A 15,785-nucleotide genomic window follows, 5' to 3' on the forward strand; every position below is an offset into this window, starting at 1 on the left:
CATATATGCGATTGCCCTCTGCTCACTTCCTTAGTATATAAATCATATATTTGAATTATATCATGCCATGATGTTTACATAGACAGCATGTATCTGAATTATGGCATGCCAACCCATTTTCTAAAGACATAATATAGTTATATCATCTCATCCTGTTTACATAGTCATCATATTTTGAATTATGTCATTCTATCCGTGAATTATATCATGCCATCATGTTTCCATCGACGGCATGTTTGTGATTTATGGCATGCCAACCACTTTAATAGACACATCGTATAGTTATATTATGTCATCATGTTTACATAGTCATCATATTTTGAAGTATTTCATTCTATCCTGTTTAGTTAGCCATCATACATGTGAAATTGTGTCATGCTATCCTGTTTAATGAGCCATCATATATGTGAAATTATGTCCTGCTATTCTGTTTGGTTAGACAACATAAATGTGAATTATTTCATGCCCTGTTTTCTTCCCTACTATCCATTGCACCTGTCTATCTTACAATGTCTGTACATTCAATTACTTTTCTTGTTTATTAGCCATTTCAATTGGAGGGGGTGATGGCAGTATCTGTGGGAGTAAAAACACGGTCTTCAGAAAAGATCGTGCTACCTGTCGATGGAGATAGAACCACGGTTGTACTTGCCCAAGAACCAGCCCAACCACACATAACCCAGACTCACGTAGATTGTACCCCTACCCAGTTGGACAAAGAACCAGCTACACCCCTTCTAACCCCAACCCCAGCAGATAGTAACCAGTTCCTGTTGACACAACACCGTCTCCACCACAGAGCACCCAAACACGATCAGTTAGTAAGGCAACTGCAGTGCCCAAAGCACAAGGACCACCACTCCGAACCCCAAGTCAACGCTTAAAGCAGAAGAATAATTGTTCTCAGGTCAAGTTCTGTAGCTATGGTTCATACTACTTTGCTCTTGCATCACTGTATTTACTCATACCAACTAATTTCAAATTTGAAGGATGCAATTGAAACTCCAATGGCGCAACAGGTATGTTTTAAACCTGTTTCTTTAACGTGTTTGCTGTTGTAACTTGCTCTATGTTGATTTTAGTTTCAATTGAATAAACAGTTATGTTCTCATGCCATGCACATTACAAGTGTTGTTATTGCTGTGTAGTTTCCCACACTTATATTCTGTCTATGTTGCTTTGTCTTAAATAGATATGATTCGAAGTGTATCTATCTTGATTTGGCAACATAAACTAGAATGATATAGACCATACAGTGACCATACTACATAGATATATGTTTGTTTCATGCTGTTATCCTGTCCACCTTACTACTGAACTGGTTTACCAAAATGAGTTTCATATACTACATTGTAAACCTGTGATGTGTTTGTTTGTTTCTCTTTTAGAACGCGGATAAAATATTGGAGAAGAGTACCCCGTTATGCAATGGTAAAGGAAGTAATGCAGATAAGGTTCAAGATAGTGAGACATACCTGTTGTTCTCCAAGAAAGCTGATAAAAACTATATTGAAGACACTGAGACAACCCCAAAGTCCTGTCTTGACGTAGTGTTCGAGTTACTGGCTACTACTGCTGGCACTAGCTCTTCGAACTCGCTGCCTGAATCAGTTTGGCTTCTTGAGTCTCAACTTCAAGTTGAAAGACATTGATCAGATGTTATGCGACAGGAAGCCGAAGGACTGAGGAAGTCCCTGCAGAATTCAGATGCATACTTTCTGGTGCAACAACAAGTGCTGGAGGATTTAAGCGCCAAACAAGAGAAAGTTAATAAGCTTGCTAAGCATCTGGCCAGCATTATGGGTACCCAGGATATTGTATCTTGAGCTTTTCTGAAGTGGTTTCAGTTCCGGACTTGTTTTGCTGCGGCGCTGATATGCTGCTTTGTTCCCTATATTTGCACTGGTGGCGAACTTTGATGCCCAGTGGATGTAATATGTGTAATAGCCGTGATAGCCTAGCGTAAGTTGCGTGCTTATTTATTTCCTTATTGTCTTGTTTATTTGTTTTCTTGTAGTGAGTGCAGTTCTTTTTCTGTGGTTTGCTAGTGGCCGCAATAACCTATTTTTTAAAACTAGGCCACATTAACCATGGGCTACATATTTACTGTAGTTAACATGGGCCTCCTACGGGCCGTAGAAACAATGGGCCTTCTAAGGGCCGTAGAAACAATGGGCCTTCTACGGGGCGTAGACACAATGGGCCTTCTACGAGCCGTATCATCAATGGGCCTTCTACGGGCCGTATGATCGGTTGGCCAAACATGGGCCAATAACAGACCACATTATGGCCGTAAATGGGCTAGAGTTGAAATCGTCCGTTCATGGGCCGACCATAACGGGTCGTCGTTAATCGGCCATATTTGATGACGCTATGAAAACGACCCAACGTATTAACGGGCCACAAATGGGCCGACTGTAACCATGAGCTGAATTTGGCCCACAAGCAGAGACAGTAACGGGCCAAAAGTAAATGAATGCTGGAAATGAGCCCAAGAATAAATGGGCCTTGAGAAGGCCGAAAGATAACATGGGCTGGAAACGGCCCAACGGAATAATGGGTCGTTAATCTCTACTCCTAATGTCTCAGTTGGTAGTCCGCGTTTCGGGTTTATTTTCGTCCCACCTCTCCTGGTTTATTTTCGTCCTCGCTCCCACCTCCCAATTCCCCCGCTCCCACCTCCTATTTTCGTTGGTTTTTTTCGCCGGGTTTTTATTCGTCCCTCTCCCACTGGTTTTACAGCGCAGAGAAAACCATCCCCGCACGCCCCTCCACGATCCCTACCCGATTCACGCATCTCACCCTCCCTCCTGCACGAGCATCCGCCGCCGCCGATGCGTTGGCTGCCTCCCTCCCCCATCGCCGGCCACCTCTCGCCCCTCATAGCCGGTCGCCTCCCTCCACCGGATGCCGACCACCTACTTCACCGCGCCGACCGCCTACATCCCAGCCGCCGGCCATGACCAGATCCGCACCGGCGTTCCCGCATCGGCGCCACCACGACCACGCAGCGGCAGAGGAGTCCTCCTCCTCCCACCACCACCGCCGCCACCACCGCGCCCTCCTCCTTCCACCTCCACACCCATCCATCCCTCCCTGCTCGCGCCCGAAACCCTAGCCCGCGGCCGGCCATGGTGACCGAGCTCAGGATCCGCAGCATCTTCCTCTCCTCCGAGAGCAAGAGCGGCAACGTCCGCAAGGGTATGCCATGAATCCCTTCTCTTCTTCTGGCCTTCTTCATCTCCACATCTGATTCGTGTGTGTGGTCTATATATGCAGTCAGTTTGCTCCCTCCGATCTGCTCTGCTGGCGTGAAGGGGCCCGGCCAAGGAGAAGCTGCTGCTGCTGCAGGTTCTTCCTCCTCCCCGCTGTAGGTGGTAAGCCATATCCCTCTCCCTCCTTCTCTCTCACCCCCATCTTGTCTCTGTAGGCAAGCAGTCTGCATGTTAGCAGGCACATGAATCAATCAAAATACTTTTTGATTGATATATACGTGTACTGAGAGGAGAACCATGTTAAAGAATCACAGTGTGTGATGTTATATTTCGTTTCCTGCTAAACTCCGAGGTTGCATTCATTTCCTTGAACAAATGTTTGAACCTTTTGTTGTAAATTTGTAGATTGAATTTAGTTGTCACAACTTTTTTGGTTGTTGCTTGCCTGAACGAAATCAGTAGACATTATTCAGATAACTGAATTAGACGCTGTTGTGTGTAGTCTTTGTTGGAAATACATACTGTACCGACAGACAAATGAAATTCACTGAGAAATCTATGGTTTTGACCAAGACGAGGATTGAGTACTCTTATCTCATTCATCATTACAAGTTGTATCTTTCAGAATTAGGTGTTCGTACAGTTACCATTTACTGTATATTATTTTCTACAGTAACTGTCAGGATTAGGTGTTTGTTGGTAATATAAAATGATAGATGTATAGAGTTCACCGAGAAATCCAAGGTCATGATCAAAATGATAGGTTAAAAATTAAGGATCAAGTACTCTTGTCTCATTGATCATTACAAGTTTTAAGATTAAGGATTATCTCATGCAGTGTTTATCAATATCCAGGATTAGGAAAAAAAAAGTACTCCTATCTTGCAACTTTGTTTCAGCTTCAGGCAAAGTGCACAGTTAAGAACCTCATGCTGCTGTGAGAGAAACTTAGAACAGTCTTTACTATCTTTTTTTTTTCTTGACAATCGTATCTTGCCTGAATCAATTCAGTGCTCATGTTCAGATAACTGAAACTAGACACTGTCTTGTAGTGGATGTATAGAGTTCACCAAGAAATCCAAGGTTGTGAGCAAGACGGCAGCTTTAGAATTGATGATCAAGTACTCTTATCTCATTTATTACTACAAGTTTTACGATTCAGGAATAGAGCGTTTATCCGTGGCGCGGCCGCCTCCTTCCCCTCCCTCCACCACACGCTGCCTGCCGGATCTCGCCGTTGAGCGCATCGGCCCGCCGTCTCCAACCACCCCCGTCTCTGATCCGAGCCGAGTACAGGGGAGCCACAGCTGCCACCGAGGACAAGGTCGCCTGTGGAAACCACCGCTACCTCCGGTCCTTCGATCTCTCCCCTTCTCGCCACTCCTCACGGCCCGCTCCGCACGGCTCGGCCTTCTCGGCGGGGATTTGCTCTTTGGCGAAGAGAGGCGGCTGCAGGCGCCATGGTGCCGATCCAGTCATCGTTGGTATTCAAGTTGCCACCTAACAAATCTGTTTTTATTTCTTATTAGGTACCTCGAAGGTCAAGAGACCAAGGTATCGTGAGGAGTGCATATGGCCTGATGTTCCTTGTGTGTATCGTGAGGATTTGGGAGCATCGGCGACGGACAATTAACTAGCTAGGTCATGGTATTACGATTTGCCAGGTCATGGTACACAGGCTAACTACACAAGCTTCTGCTGTTTTATTGTTGGTCGTTCCCGTCCACTGCTGCCAACAGTCAATTTTCTGCAGGGTTTTTATTTCTTTCTCTTCCATCGAAAGCTCCTTTTTGCCACTGATTAATTAGTTGATGCATGTGGAGATTTTCGATACTAGGAGAACCAAGTTTAAATATGTGCAATTCCATCTATCTAGCATCAATGTCGGGTGAGGTTAGACTACAAGAAAGACTAGATATTAAGCTTGTCCATTCTGTCTACACCTTTTGAATCTGAAGTGACTACTGTTGTAAATAATGCTACTTGAGTACCTGGTTGATTGGTTTTGTTTATTGTGGCATTGAGTAGCCTACTACATTAGTGGTGTCAGCTATATTTTGTAAGTTTGTTATCGATTCCATTTGGGTATATGTGTGTGTGATTGAAAAATAATGGTTTAGATATGAATTGCTACAGTTTTTTATAATACTCTTTGATCTATGCTGCTAGGTCTGCCGCTGCGTGCATGACAACATGAGGTGCCGCAATCGGCGTGGTATGCTGGTGGATGATGGCGACAGTGAGATGGTTGGCAAGGATTATGAGAGGTCGGCGAGCAGCACTCCTTCCTCTCTTCCCTGTGGAGAAGATGACCTGCAGCTCATTGACTGCTGAGTTCCCTCGAGTCTCTCTTTCTTCCGGCAAGGTAAAGTTCAGTTTTCTGGTGACCATGTTTATTAAATTCTTTGGTAGAATCCATATTGATTCTAAGATGACATTATAGTGCATTTTTGTCCAGACATATGATTTTTCATCATCTGGTGTATGTCGATATAGCACAGCCCACACATACCCTCCTACCCTGAGTAAATCTGAATCCCCATATTTCAGTTCTGAACTCCAAAATGTCGTACTCAAATGGCTTGACCCCAGATCCATGTTCTGGACTCTTGATATTTTGTGAGGCCTTTTCATTTAGCTGCTCAATCTACATATGCAGAAAACCACTCTCTGGATGCGTGCATTTCTGGCTGTACCTGAAGCTCTCTCCAACAATCTCCTTCTCCATCCATACTTATTTCATAAACCAAAACCTTGCGTTTATCACAATACCTATTTTAAGCTCACTCAGGATGACAAATATAGTCACAAAGTTTTCTGGTTCTTCGGTGTTGATAAAAAGAACACCTTTTTTCTATTTCCTCTGATCCTTGTTTAGTAACTACAACTCTCATGTTGTATTTGCTTTTACTGTTTCACCTCACCGTGAGTATCTTTTTGACTCATTCTTTGCTCACTATTGTTCAGATTCTACATCAAGGCTTGTGGCTTACCTTATGGATCTTAATTAAGTCACCCCTTGTAATTTCCTGAGGTGCTACCTCATCATTCTTAGGTGGCTCCTTTTTTTCCATTTTGTGGCAGTTGATAGTTGTGTAGTACATGGATGAGGGACCTACTTATTTAGCCTATCAAAGAATTATCTCACTAGATGTACGTAGGGAAAGAGAGCTCTTATATTGACACTCCTAGCACTTGATATAGGGTAAGCTTTTTTTCAAGTTGTTTATAATCTTGTGCTGGAAAATAACAATCATAGATTGCTAGGCATTTGCCATAATGCCATGCTAACTGAAAATTGATGTAATCTCTGGTCTAAAATGTCGTAGCTTGTTCTTTTGTACTTTCATACACTCGTACTGACTACACATAATGTCAAATGATGCGAGTGTCAGTATATATCATCTATGGAGTTGCTTGTGCTATTGGAATTTCACCAGTTGCTCCAGAGGTATGCTTTGTGAAAATACTTCATTAGTATATCATCATTAAATGATGCACTGTTGTTTTATAGTGGAGTGTGATATAGATCAGATTTCATTTTGTATTCATTTCTGCTATTGTTTCCTCTGTTCCTTTGATGGTTTCGACGACTCTTACTATATATAATACCATAAAATATAGTTTTTCAATCACACACGCAATTTACAGTGGCGAGCTACCAGAATTTTTGTGTGTCAAAAAACAGAGTTTTGAGTGGTTCTGTACTCTTTCGAATGTAATTTTTTTTTGAAAATTTCAAGAATTTCTTCCAGTTTTATAAACTGAACTCCTGCATTAAGGTGTCCAGAATTGTTTTACAATGTGGAGTTTTGTGAATCCAAAAAAAATGATTAGCATAGATAACCACTACATACAGTACATGTAGGTTGGTTATGCATGGAGAATGAGGTTAGTATTGTTAGAAGTTAGAACTGGGAGTTTTCCAGCACATGACGGTTGCGGCCGTCTTCCAGCATATTGTTGCTTTTCAGCAGAACAAGATGTTCGTCTCTTTGTCTTATGGACTTCAATAAGGTCGATGGTAGCTTGCTGAATAGGTTAAGGGAGACCCCACAGATTTCTAATGACCACACAGGGTATTCTTGCTGGCGCCGCTGCTGGCAGAGGCGCGTGGTTGACAGGAGGAGCCGGGGAGTCATGACGGTGGACATGTGGATGTTATCATGGCATTGACACATTTCGCTCTACCAACACTGCATACCAACGTGACTGAATGTTATCGTTCCTTAGATGCCCTATCAAATTCTTGCTTGACTTTTTGGTTTTGTATGCTCGGATGTATGTTTCAGTTCCTACATGGTATTTCTCATGTGGAGTTGAAACCACACTTGGTTGGTCCAATAGCAAATAATCATATGTTTCACTCTGAAATCATATTGCATATAGAGTGATGTTACGTTCTTGTGCAAATTACTGCACACATATACATGGAGTTACCTGAAAAAGTCTCACACTTGGGCTCCTGCAAGTAACACTGTCTCTCGCTTGTAGAGTTTGCAAGTGGTTATAATTGTCATACTACTAGGTAACAGCCTTACTCGAATCAGCCTTGACCTTGTATAATATACATAGTTATTTGGTGCATGGTATTTTTTAGTGAATTTGATCAAAACTGTTATTTTAAGTACATTTGTACTTTAGTTGTTTATTCAAATAAATTTCCCAGTAAGTTGATTTTATAGCATGGTCATAACGTTGACATTATGAATTGATTTGTGAAGCACAAAAACACAATAACAGTTGGGAGGGTTGCTTTGTATCCCTAGACCCACACCCACACCCGACCGCCATCTCCCATTTTCCTCAGTATCGCGACCTGATGCGACGTTGGCAGCGCAATCAGTCGGAGGAGGCCAGCGGTGGGGAAAGGTCGCTCGTCATCGCGGCACCAGCAATTCCACGATCGCATAATACCCGAATGTTGATGACCTCCAGAACTCTCCGGCCTCCTCCCATCAGGTACCTCTCCGGCTCCTAACCGTTTCTCAGGTTCACAGTTTATTACTATACTACTATTGTTTAATTAGATGGTAACATAAAACTTGGAGTGTTTGATAGGAGTTCTTATTCACTGTTTGAGATGCTAACTGGGACGGAGTGAGTAAAAAAATGCCTAGAATAAAGAAATGATGAATTGTATTGTACACATTATTGTAGTTACAGATTATGTTTAAAATCGATCATTACTTGGGATGCTGCCAACTTGCAGGGTCGATGGGACATTAAATTGCCATATTGCTTTTCCCTCTTCTTCACGTGTTAGGAATATATCTTTAACAATAGAATTATAGTGTAGTCATTCTTGCAGTTAAAGATTATGTTTAAAATTGATCATCACTTGGGATGCTGCCAACTTGCAGGGTCGATGAGACATTAAATTGCCATATTGCTTTCCCCTCTTATTCACTGTTGTAAGCTTGGTTCTCGAGGAACTTCTCATTGTTGTACATGTAGGTTGTGGAAAATAGAAATAAAATCTATTTGTTCATTCTTCTACTGTACCTCCGATCCATCTCCCACGGTTCAGTAAATTTCAGTTATGTGCTTAAATATTAGGAAGCCATCATCTTCTAAAACATATTGTTACCTACTCAAACATATTGTCTTCCTTTGTGTTTCCGATAAATTATTTATAAAAACACACGTAAAACAGAAGTTGCAGAACCTGCATTGGACCATGCTCATTTGCTTTGTCCATTTTTTCGAAGAAATAACACTCTCCAGATTCCTAAGCATTCAGAATTATGACTTAGTGTGCTATTACATTTCCCAGTATCAGACGCTATATTTTTTGTGGGAATCATTGACACAGTTCCTTCAGAAAGTTGTATCTCTGAAATGGACAAACTGCTCTTATGTAATTCTACCATCCATTCTGATGTTGAGGCAAATATACATGTTATGCAGGCGTACTATTGTTCAAGATAGTGTGTGTGACATATGTGGGAACGGGGAGGAAGATGAATATCATGTTGTTATATCATGCACAAAAAGTAAGGCGTTCAGATTTGCCATGAGGAAAGAATGGAGGCTTCCAGAAGAAAAGGAGTTCTGGTACACTGGAACAGACTGGCTACAAATCCTACTGGACAAGTATGATTCAGAGATAAGAAAGAAAATTCTGCTGTTGTTATGGAGAGCCTGGTTTCTACGAGATAACTGTATCCACAGTGATGGCAAAGAAACCATTTCGAGATCGGTGATGTTCCTTGTGCAGTATGAGGAGGAAATCAGGAATTTGTCGCTATCTGTTGTTGGACAGGGAAACAAGAGTTGCTGGTCCCTGTCTGCATCTATGCAGACACACCACACCTAGGAATCAGCCGAACGCCGAGCCAAATGCCCAGTGGAAAGAGCCGCCTGAAGGTGTTGTAAAACTGAACACTGACGCTGCCTTTTTGTCAGGCACGGGCCAAGCCTAGGCTGGCGCGATCGCACGGGATCATACGGGGCATGTTGTCTTCTCGGCGAGTAAATCGATGAATAAATGCAGATCAGTTGAAGAGGCAGAGGGGCAAGCTATCCTGATGGGTCTGGTATCGCTGTCGAGACCGTACCAAGGCCCACTGATCATTGAGACTGACATCAAAATGATTGCAAATGAATTGGGACAAGCCAGATCAAGCCGATCGGATTGTTTTCTGGGTTGTCAGTGAGATTAAAAACACAAGCCGGATCTTCAGTTCAGGCCAAGGCCATGAAAAGGGAACAAAACTGTCTAGCACATGAGCTTGGCTGCCAGAGCTAGACGGCATCAGGACTCACTGATAATTGCGGACGTGCCCGAGGAGCTTCGTTCGCTGATGCTATCTGAATGTACCAAGTGATGTGTTTGGTCCTTTTTTAGGTAGTCATCCTCAAAAAAATAATATACATGTTATGAAATGCCTTCCAAGTCAACCACATAGCCATTTTTTAAGAACTGGTGGGAATTCGTTTGTCGATAAAATTATTCTTTTACAGGGGATGTTGCCTTATTTCTACATTAAAGCAATAAACAGTTTGATGAACTTAACAACTCTCTATCCTTATTTGTTATTTCTCTTATTCATAGCGTGTTTTCGCCATTTATACATGTAACGATGATGAACTAAACAACTTATTCTTATTTCTTGAAACATGAAGTGTTTTTCACGTTTGTTCAATCCAATGTTTGTTAATTAATTATATTATTTATATTCATAAGTAGTATAAAGTTGGCTCAAAATAGTTAATATGATTTTGGATGATATATTATGATGTTGACTAGGAGGTTATTGGTGCTCATTAAAATAGTAGTATGAAATAAGCCTGCATATATTTGTTGGTTTTCAATTTAAGCCTTTCAACTCAACTGAAATTATTATTTTTACATTATTTACTGACATAAAACTCCTGTTTTGCAGGCTATCTTGAACGATTGCAGGTTTTAATCAAGAAGTCCTCAATAGGTGGACTGGCTCAAAATGGAGAAGCACGCTGGTAGCTTTTTGGTTGATTGTATTAAGCATTTAAGTTCGTAGCAATTCATACCATCAATATCTTTGGGGGTGCCTTGTACTCCTTCCGTAAAATAATACAAGAGCGTAGTGATCTAAACGCTCTTATATTATAGTTTACAGAGGGAGTAATATTTTAGAAAATTATGCCTTTTTTGGCCTAATGTGGCGTGCTGTCCATAGACATCCTTACCCCATTTCCTCCTCACATATGGCTTGGGTTTTGGGATAGCAAGACATACGAAGACAATTTGGGGGTGCCGATTCTCTCTCTCCCTCTTGCTAATAGAATTATGAACAACCGGTAAGACTAATATTATAGACCATGTATTCTTTGACTTTTGTGCTAACACAGGAAAAATGTGTTGTAAACTTGTGAGTTGTGCCTTACTCCCTCCGTTCTTAAATACAAGTATTTTTAGATATTCCAATGCGGACTAACATACGGAGCAAAACAAGTGAATCTACATTTTCTAACATATGTCTATATACATAAGTATGTAGTTTGTTTCTAAAATATGTCTATATACATAAGTATGTAGTTTGTATTAGAATCTCTAAAAAGACTTAAATTTAGGAATATATGGAGTATATTTTTAGGGCAAGTTTTAGCCCTCTTTTTCGCAATTGATGTTGCATGTCATTCACCCTTATATTTGATGTTAATGTCTGAGTTTATGTCGAATTAGGGTTGGTTGCTCACTTCCCTTTTATGTAATAGCTCGTATTACAACACACACACGCACACACACACATTTCCTTGGGTTTTATGTGAAAATCCTTTTGAGCGGATACACCAAATATGAAGTTACATGACTCAAACAAAACTAGAAAATTATGATAAAAATAAAGATAAATGCCAATAAAATTCTAAACAATAAATGTTATCAAAGATTGATATATCTACCTATCACAAGAGAGGTAGGAGTAGCATGTTCTAGAAGATGTGTTTTTCTGTAATAGTTTCTAAATGGTAAATTGTATGGTTTCAAGCACCTAAGAAAAACGTCTACACTGATTCGATCTGTTCGCTCGCTCGCCTCCCTCCTCGCGGGCGACGTGCGAATCCCCGATCCCCCCTCTCCTCCATCCCCTCCCCGTCTTTTCCCTTGCCGCTGCCGGCGTGGTCTGCCGGGCCATTCCCACGCGGTGCTAGCGGAGGCGGGCCTTTCTTTCCCCGCTCGCGCGTTGGGGGCGCGGGGGCCTCCTGATGGCGGTGGTGCTCCTCGGGCGGAGGCGGTCCATTCTTTTCCCGCTCGCGATTTGCGGTCGTGGGTGCCCCTGATGCGGCGGTGCGACTGTTGGCTGCGGGGCGCGTGGTGGTGCGGCTGGCTAGCGGCCTCCACTCCGCCTAGATCTGGGCCCTTTTGGGCCCTATCTGGGTTGGGGCGGGCCGACGGTCCGATGCGCGGCGGTGTGGCTCCCTGGTAGTCGTGGCAAGGCATCGAGGGGTGCGGGTGGTGGCGGCTTTTGTCGGCCGATGTGCTGCAGTGCGGCAGTAGGGGTTGCCCAGACCCATTTGGGCCCGGTCGGGCCAGTAGGGGCCTGCTAGGCCCCTGCCGTCACGTCCGGCCGGCTTCGTGGCGGCGACGAAGGTTGTCCCCTCTCGTCGGCTGAGTTGCGGATGCCCCTGAGCCCCTGGGATCCTCTTCCCTCCTCCAGGTCTCGTGTCGGGGGCCTCAGGAGACGACGAGGTTGGTTCAGTGACCGTGGTGGCAAAGGCTGGTGGGCGGCAGGTTGGTTGGTGCACTTCAGATCGTCCGAGGTGGTGGTGGTTGTTTGGGTCGGTGAAATCCCTAGGGCTCGTCCGGCATCGATGTGGTGACGCCTGTAGGCGCCGCCGGACCTTCCTAAAGAGCGTCGGGTATACACCTTCCCCACTGTCCTCTGCGTACTGAGGAAAACCCTAGGACTTGTCCGGGGCAGTGCTGTAGTCGTCGCATTCCTTCTTGAAGATGTTGCTCGGTACGCAACACTTCGGGTGCTAGGAGTGCGGTGGTACTTCGCCGGAGGGTGCATCGGTTACCGGTCATCTTTGTTTCGTTCATCTACCGATGTCGGGATTTGTTTCTCTTTCTTTTTCTCTCGTTTTTATTTTGGGCTTGTTTGTGCTGCAGGCCCCAGTGTGCAGTGAGCTGGTTGTATCGGATGGCTGCTTTATAATATAAAGCAGGGGAAACTCTTTATCCTCAAGCACCTAAATCCATATTATGTAATAGTTTGCCAGCCAATCGCATATTGTGATGAAGTTTCTGGTTGTAACATCTTGGAACATTTGTATAAAAGGAAAAAAATCCTTCATGTGTTGTTTTTAATTAATGGATAATAACAATGCACATGCTTTCATGAGAAAAATGATTTTAAGAATTAAAAAAGGCATTCAAGTGTTATTATCATTTGTAATGCAGTGCAGAATAACGAGTTTAATGTTTGTGTACCACCTTTATCTTGTGCATCAGGTGTATAGGGTCGAATAACATTTTTTTATCAAAGTACATTGCAAGCGTATTATTCCAAAAAAATGTTCTTGCCTATCTTTCTATCTATGTAAAATTTGACATGCAACCAATACAAATTTTCAAAAGCCCGTGGCAACGCACGGGCAGTCTACTAGTGGGTATAAAGTGATACACTGTTCATTACGGGCCAGTTTTACCACGGGTCGTTAATGGGCCGAGGGTTACTAAGGGCCTCATATGGGCGAAAGACGTCATGGGCCATACATGGGCCGGAAGTTAAAACGGGCTGGAATTATATTGGACGGCCCAGATGACGCTACTGGGCCTAATTCGGATAGGCCGTAAACGGGCCCTGGGTTAGCGGGCTGTAAATGGGCTATATGCGAACATGCCGTTAACAGGCTTGCCGTGGGCCGGCCCACCACCTTTTGACCAAGTCAAACGGGCCGGCCTTTTCACGGGAATGGGCCTCTGTTGGGCCCTGCCACATGTCGACGTATCATAGGCGCTTTGGGTCCAATGAGTGGATGACATCTGTCCCAACAGTGAGCCGACACGTGTTTCCTCCAGCCAATGGTGATTTTACACGTGGAAAATCCCCATTCGTCGGGGCTGTTAACGGGTTATCGGATCCAAAACCGGACCCGATAGTTTAACGGCATTCCGTTACAGTGGATGCCACGTGTCGGTCACCCTTGACGAAAGCACTTCTGTGACGCGTGATTTATCGTCATGGAAGTGGACACTTCCGTGATGATAATTTTGGTAATGTCATGGAACATTTCTACGACAGCACAGGTATGACTATCTTGATTCTGTCATAAATTTGTCATGGATGTACATGCATGACAGAAAACGTGACCTACTGTGACAAACACGCATCATCACGGAAGTGTATTTTTTTGTAGTGCAAGGAAAGGAACCTTTAACGAAACTATTTTTCTTGGAAGATGTTTCTTACGTACGTAATATAACATACATCCTGAACTCGAATTTTTTGTCTGTTCGAGCACAATGAGGTTGCCTGGTTTCCGGAAAGATACTTCCTTTTGTCCTAAGTATCTGGAAACACTCCACCATTTTGGTCCAGAGGTTAAACCCGAAAGCCTGCGACGACAAAATCATTTCACATGTTCGGGTCTAACCAAGGGTTGATCATAAATGTACATTAATACATCAAGTCAAAAACCTATTCCTTCTCTATTCCGTATAAGGATGTCTAATCTACAGTCTTCCTGCGAATATTTTGCAGCGATCATTACTTGATCATACACCAAATTTAAAGGGATTTCCTTCCCATCTGGTCCCTGGGGTCTTACTCGGGCCATATGATTTGGGTCCAGTTTCATGAAGCGCGTCTTCACCATGGCCCAGGCTTCTTGTGCGCTTTCACGGCAGGCAGAAATCTTCCATAGCTCGAACCGGCGTCGGGCACCTTTGAACAGGTTTGCCAGGCCCTCCGTACTTTCCGGAGGGCTATCAGATGGCCATAACGCCTTCACCATACTCCTCATGGCTTTTCGGGCCCGAGCATGCACGCCGGACAACTCCTTTCGCATGTCGCCTTGAAACTCGGATACTTCCTCTTCTGGCCGACTAGTTAACAGACCTGCCGCAACAAATTCATGATATTCCGCATTATGAACTAACCATGAGTACCTATGGTGGCTCTGAATAAGAGGGGAAGACATACCGAACATGCCGCCCTTCAGCTTTTCGTTTTCCTTCTGAGCGGCTGATAGCTGAGCCTTCAAGCTCTCTATCTCTTCAGATTGTTTGTCTTTTTCTTCCTCAAGTTTTTTCTCCCTAGACGCGCTCATCGTGATCTCTTTCATTTCCGCTAGTTCGGCGGTGACCGCACTCAGTTGCGTTTGGTTTTTGTTCAGCTCCTGGGCTAGCATAGTGTTCTTTTCTTGCAGAACCTGCCAAAATTATCGATCCTCAATTCGGTTTGCTTCACCATTTCAAGTCTCGGGGGCTACTGGCATATAACCATACAAATTGCATCAAATTTTACATGTATATTCTTCGAGAACAGCTGAATGACTCCGGCAAGGCTGTCTCGAGCGGCTCGGATATACGCATCTGTCGAGCTCAGTGCGGAGAATTCTTGTTCGGACAAGGCCGGAGCACGCATAGCCTCCTTTAATCGACGGTGATTCATCACGCTCTCTAGTTCAGAATTCATGACTGATACGTCATCCGAATCCTCTTGAGGAGGCGGAGCGGGCGTGGCGTCGGCTCGCGTCCTAGTTGACGAGTCCGGCACCGGATTAGTGGACATTTGGCTAATTGGGCATTTTCCCACCGTCTGCCGCGTACTCCTCCTGATGTCAAGAACAAAAAGGGAGACTCTTAACAACCCAGACTCATGCCTAGGCATGCATTAAAGCACACATACCTTTTGGAAGACTGTGAGGTCTCCGCAGTACTCCCGGTCCCTTTTCGTTTTGAACGACAACCTTCTGTAGACTCTAGGAAGCCCTCGAGGAGATACGGTCCCTAGAGCGCCGATCCTGTTAAAATCCGGATCAGTACAACGGGTAAGGATGTAGATGAGAATCTCCTCTTAGGAAGCCTCTGGATACTCACGATGCAGAATGGGTAAAGGCGAGGGTAGTCGGTGGTGA

General features: G+C 43.8%; 1 long non-coding RNA gene across 5 annotated transcripts; it reads left to right on the forward strand.

Annotated features, from left to right (window-relative positions):
- The first annotated feature begins 2,743 nt into the window (after positions 1-2,743).
- On the forward strand, positions 2,744-11,068 carry LOC109780555 (uncharacterized). 5 transcript variants are annotated; one of them, XR_012184780.1, is made up of 7 exons: positions 2,744-3,201; positions 3,280-3,377; positions 5,385-5,580; positions 6,611-6,666; positions 7,940-8,177; positions 9,126-10,065; positions 10,604-11,068. It is a non-coding gene; the product is annotated as an uncharacterized lncRNA (long non-coding RNA). The 5 variants fall into 5 exon arrangements; XR_012184782.1 differs by lacking the exons at positions 2,744-3,201; positions 3,280-3,377 and adding exons at positions 4,312-4,539; positions 4,745-4,885; XR_006664207.2 differs by lacking the exon at positions 6,611-6,666.
- Positions 11,069-15,785: the final 4,717 nt, after the last annotated feature.

This window comes from Aegilops tauschii, chromosome 5 (assembly GCF_002575655.3).
Source record: "Aegilops tauschii subsp. strangulata cultivar AL8/78 chromosome 5, Aet v6.0, whole genome shotgun sequence".
NCBI classification, from domain to species: Eukaryota; Viridiplantae; Streptophyta; class Magnoliopsida; order Poales; family Poaceae; genus Aegilops; species Aegilops tauschii.